The sequence below is a fragment of the Photinus pyralis genome, unplaced genomic scaffold, assembly GCF_008802855.1.
Source record: "Photinus pyralis isolate 1611_PpyrPB1 unplaced genomic scaffold, Ppyr1.3 Ppyr1.4_LG7, whole genome shotgun sequence".
In the NCBI taxonomy this organism is placed as follows: domain Eukaryota; kingdom Metazoa; phylum Arthropoda; class Insecta; order Coleoptera; family Lampyridae; genus Photinus; species Photinus pyralis.
This window is the reverse complement of record NW_022170738.1, coordinates 19,586,586-19,592,585: the sequence shown is the minus strand read 5'-3', so window position 1 is coordinate 19,592,585 and position 6,000 is coordinate 19,586,586.

Sequence of the window (6,000 nt, the reverse complement as noted above, 5' to 3'; positions counted from 1 at the left end):
TATGGCATAACCTAAAACGGAAGAAAAAACAAAGAAGAATTCTATGAAAATAGCATTACCTCAAGAGGATTACAGCCCTGTCCCATTTGCGTGAAGACGCTTAGATAATTAGTTTAAACAACTTTATCGTGATGATTTTGGAATCTTCCAATTCAAACCGACATTATTTTCAAACATAGACCTGTCATTCTCACGACAAAAGCAAAAGTGAAAGTTATGCCAATGCTACTACTCTCAACACACTAAGAGCGCATTCAGTCAGTTACACAAACCAGAGTACATTCAACGGAACGTTACAAAGGTGAGGTTTGAGATTTGAGTGGAAAAGGTTCTCCAAAACGCATCCCAACCCCTTACCCCGTTACAACCAAATATAACTCAATGTATATCAAATTCAGGAAACGCACCAGGTGAGAGGGTACGGTAGTCATTATCATAACATTGGAGTAGTTCCGTAAATTTTAAAGCGCGTGGTAGAAAGTTGTAAATGTATCAGGTGCCTCCATTATTGAAAAGATAAAAATTTTATACATAGATTTCAGTAATGTCGTTAAGGTTCATTCCGCTATTACCGCGTACAAACTGGAATACTTTTTGGTTATAGCTACTGCTCGCTCGTCACCGAAGTTTCTCAAAACGTAATTTCTTTACATTTTTGTACTTTTCCTGTGTAGAGAAACCTTACATGTCGGTAGCAGGTGCTTGTTATGTGTGTAGTTTGCACAAGCAATGGCGCACTTTATAAAATCGACAATAAATGTTTATTACTCCTAAGGCTGCCATAACGTAGTGCATCAGAAAGAAGAAGGAAGGCAAACGGAAGATTGCTTGTTACGTAAAAGGAAGTGAAAGCCCATTTTCGAAGAATACAAATAATATGCAAATAGAACAGCGCATTCAATACTGATTTTGTTTAACTTGAACTGCTTTTATTTTCGATGTAGTTTACACACGACCTTGTCAGTTCCGTTATCATCTGTCTTTACTATACGATACACGACGCTTGAAACGATCACATTGCGTTATATTCTTTCGCTCGTATTCGCCTACTATTCCATTCCTCATCAATTTGCTTTTAATTTATGAAGTTGACATAATAGGACAGGCATCCTCTGACGTGGGTATAATGAAAACGTTAACCAGTTTTATTCAATATTTACGAAACCGCACTCATCACCCTTGTCGCATTAATTTGGGAGTTTGCTTCGGTTCATTTATCTAGCGAATAAGGTAATCGATTAATACATAATTATCTTCGACTTTGAAAATCCTATCCGGGTCGCACAATGGGTTCAATTAAACACACAGTTAATTAATGGACAAAAATTTATTCCGCAAAACAGAAGAAATTAAAACAGCAATTCTGGAACAAAGAAAAGCATTCAGAGCTTGTTTTTACACATACCACGCACGCAGGTGTTCGACAGACAATTAAAAAAAATTCTTTATTACGTAGGATTAAAAATGTAGGATATTCAGGCGTACTTAAAACTGGCAAAAAAACACTCGCTGACAGCTCTATGAAACATCACTCGTTCTTCACAACACTGAACTTGACGACAAAATCTGGCTTGTTGAAATTGATTGATCAAATTGGATGGCGCTACTTTAATAAATGACAAACCTTGTAGGAAGGCTTCACTATGCAACAAACTGCATGTCAATCCACACACTTTACCGATAACTCACAACGCGCTTTAAAAACTTCTCAACGAACTTTTACTACGTCACCTGACCGTTGACGATACGCGATTTTTTTTTGTCGCAAGCTCTTCTTTCGCCCGCGAGGTACTTTTCCGCTCGCGAGCGCTTTTTCCGCTCCTGAGCGGTTTTTTTCGCCCATGAGCACTTTTACCGCCCTCAAGCGCTAAGTGATAAAGCGCCGATCGCGAGCTTTTTTCCGCCCCGAGCTGTTTTTTCCACTCCCGAGTGCTTTTTCCACTCACGAGAACTTTTCCCGAGCGTTCGCGATAAACCCTCGAGCACTTTTAGGAGTGCTCGAAACTCGCGAGCGATTTTACTTTACGCTTTGCTCGATGCTAGCGAACATTTTTGAGACAATTAGAGCGTTCGTGACTCGCCGGGTTATTAGAACGCTCGACCTAGCTCGGTCGACCGGTCCCTTTTCCTGCGTAATCATAGTTTCTCGGTGAACTCCCCGGCGAATGGGTTACTATAACAACTAATTACGTCTTAAATGACCTCTGGTCCTTATTCCCATTCATAAAAATGTAGGGTCTTTGGTTTGACCTGATTATCCTTCGTACACTCCTGTCAACTCACCTGAGATTACCTTGGGCTACTTCCAGAGTCAACTAATGTCTTATAATTATATCCCGTTAACCAGAAGTGGCTGAACGAATTGGTTTAGTTAAATTGTAATTAACTTTGTTATCACGCTCCCCTGAAAGGGTTTTGCTGTCCCGACTAAAGGGTGTCACCTCCGCGATATAATACACCCCGGATCCATGGGGTCTTAAACTGCACACCGATGAGTTGCAGCTTTAAGCCGCCGTGTAAACCGCGTTCTGGTTATTTACTTAAACAGTTGACCTGCCGTCCGTTGAAGTTGAGCTGTGTATAATGTTTTAGTTTTTATTGTATATCACATTATTATTACTATCATATTATATGCGGGTCAATCAGTAAGTGGGCGCAAGCCTGTTGAGGGCTCAGAACAAGAGAGAGATAATAAATAAAAAATAAATAAATTTTGTTTTGTATTTCTTTTTATTGAGACAAAATAGAATTAAAACTTCTTTACCATCCGAATTATTTCTACTAAAGGAGGCTGTTTTTAAACGAGCATTACACTTGCAAGGTCGTTCGTGTAGTTTATTTCATTATCGCGGACCTTTACCGATTGACCCGAAATTCCAGGTGAGAATGGGCATTACTGGGCTACCAAATTTGGAAAGTTTAATCCGGGAGATTAAGTCAGTATAATTAACCGTAGTTAATTAGGTGTGTTACAGCAAAAGTGATTCGAGTTAGTCGTGTTTTTATTGGAAACTAAATTTTAAGACCAATTACAGATTTTTTTTATCGCAGGCCGACAATTAAATAAAGAAGTTCCAATTTTTGAATGTAAACTGAATACTGCCGGAAAATCCATATACAATTTCCACATCTTTTGGGTAGTTTATATAAGGTAACAGCATGATTTTGGCATTTCTCGGTGTACTCGCGTACATTCTGACACCGAATGAACCGAGCGGAATATGCAGTTTGTTGTTCTGTAAAAAAAGGTTTGTATTCGTATAGTGAACGAATTCGGTCGAATGGGTCCGTGCGAATTCTCCCAAATTCGTTCGACGTCAATATTTCTGCCCACATACCTCCGAACGACTGCTTTCTCAATCACGCGTTTATTTTCGCGGGTGTATGCGCAATACTATAGTCATTCCGAAGCCGTACACACTAGAAAGTATACCTAAGAAATTCTTCAATGCAACCATATTCGTTCGCTTGTGATTGGTTGTACGTACACATTAGCCGAACGAATTCATTCGGCCGAATTCGTTCGCTAAATGAACACGGGCCTTAAAACAAATCGTTAACAACTAGATTGTTGGGATCTACAAATGATGCGCAAAACCTCTGTTGGGTAGTGTCTAAAGCATTCCTAGAATAAGGGGCCATTCGTTGCAGGAATGAAAACAAGGGCTATAATAAAACTATTAGATATTCTCTCATAGCGTGAGCACTCGCGGGTTTCTCTTCCTGAACTCCTACTCGATCAATTTGCACGGACCGGCTATAGAATCGCCACCGTTGTATTGGAGGACCGAGAAATAAACGAGCGGCTCGTGGAGATTTCTTGAAAATTTTGCGAAAATCTTCGTTTACGGCGTTGTGATGCCTTAATGGGATTGTGACGATTTGACTTAAAACGCACGGCACACTGCGAAAATGATTTAGGCAAATTCGGTCCCCGCGCCTGTCGGTTGAAGGATGCTCCTTTCCCACTAAATTTTGTGTTGACCTCATTCTCACTCTATCTTACTACGATCAAACGTATAACTACGTAACTCGCGCTATTGTAAGCTTGTTTCCCATTCAGGGACATTGGGAGCGATACACGTATCTAAATCATATAAATACTCAACAACGCAGCGCTTTTTGTCATTCAAAATTGGTACCGTCTAGACGTTGTTTAACTCTCATTACCCTTATTTTAATCACAATGACCCGCTTCATTTACTTCATCCCCAATACACAACACATAATGCGGTATAATTACTTATTTACTGTATATCTGAAATAAATTTGCTTGTACGACCGCATTCGCAACTTTATATCTTTATTTCCTGACGACTAAATCTAAACCAATTTGAGTTATAAATAAATGAAATAATGACTTTCCTTAAAATGCTAAAACACACATTCGCATTGCAAAAATTTGCTGTCTCCGATTACGAAACCATCCATTTTACATTTCTCAGTTCCAAAATCCATTTGTAAGTCACGTGAAAGTGTTACAGGGATGTGTAGAAATCTTCTGGAAGACTGTAATTTATGTAAAACAGGTGTTATTATGACTTTATGGTATAGGGAGCATCTGTTTGTTGCTGCCTGTGGCAATGTAATGCGACAAATTTGTGTTTGATCTAACTAAAAATCATGTAGGCGCGTTGAATATTAGCATTTAAAATGGTTCACGCCAGAGCTTATTACTTCTAATTCACCATTTCAACTCCTCAGATATCTAATTTGCACAAAAGATTACTAAAAAGGTACGGAGTGGTTTGTAAAGTTTGTATAACCGAACTTGCAAGTTAATCTAAGTTTCACTATGATTTGAATGTGGTAGAAAGGAAACTGTTACAAGATATAAAGCCTATTTAGCAATTTCAATTTTAAATGGATTAAAAGTTCCGACTGCCGCTGTATCAAATTACATTAACTAGAGGGTATGAAAGCTTTCCAGCGAACTAAAATAACGCAAGTGACTGATATAAAAAAAAAGCTTCTCTGATTCCCTTTTTCCATCGCAAAGAAGCTTTGCGCTAATCACGAAAGCACTCACTCGATAACTATTGTTTTTTATACCACGTCTAATTTCGTATTAAATCTTGCAAAAGTGCGTGTTCTGGTTCGTAAAGTGAGTTGTGTTCGAAACGAAATTAACTTCTAGCTTTCCTCTCTAAATGTTTTTATCGAGTTTCATAGCAGAGAAAGTAAAAGTTCCTCCAGATATTATAAATGGTTGTTCAACATGAATTCTCTAGTATATACATTATACATCAATCAATATACACGCACGTTATTATAAAAGTCAACGTTCCTTTCGTAAAATCTTAAACTGATTTTCGAAAATGGAATGTTTTGACATGCACGTTTCCTTTGATTTTGAAGTGTTATAGGAAGATAACGCCAAATCGACTTTTCCCGCGATTTTTCACAAGGAAGCCTCTCTCGTTTCGGTAACGGCATTAAAGTTGCAAACTCGCTCTCTTTATAGGCACTTGTCTGCATTTTACGATGCAATTGAATTATACAAGCTCGCGCCAGTAATGAGCTCTATTACACAGTCAAAGTTGCAAGTTCCGTTCCAGAGCAGCATTTGAATTACAATGGAGTATTATATGCCAGCTTATATGTTATGCACAACATGTGCTTGCTTTATGTTCCTTAGGTCAGCCCAACCTTGAGCTTATAGCAGTTTACCCTTGGCCTTTTACGTATCTTTCGCACAGCTCCCCAGTGTAAAGTTTTTCCAAGTCATTTGATACGTGTGCTTTGTGACAGCGGAGACGTTTTGTTAAACTGATGATAATCATGAGTGTTGCTACTATTTCTCCAATTAGATTTAGAAATTACTGCCCGCGTGGTTGCCCTTATTATAATGATATTACGCAGTAAATAAAGTTGGAAAGACTCAAAATGAAAGGCGCCCGATGTGCGGAATCCTTATTACGTTCTTAAACTGAAACACCTGCTGATTTTGTGCGAGTACGATCAAATCCCTCTAGTCTCCAAGTGTCGGGGTAATATTTT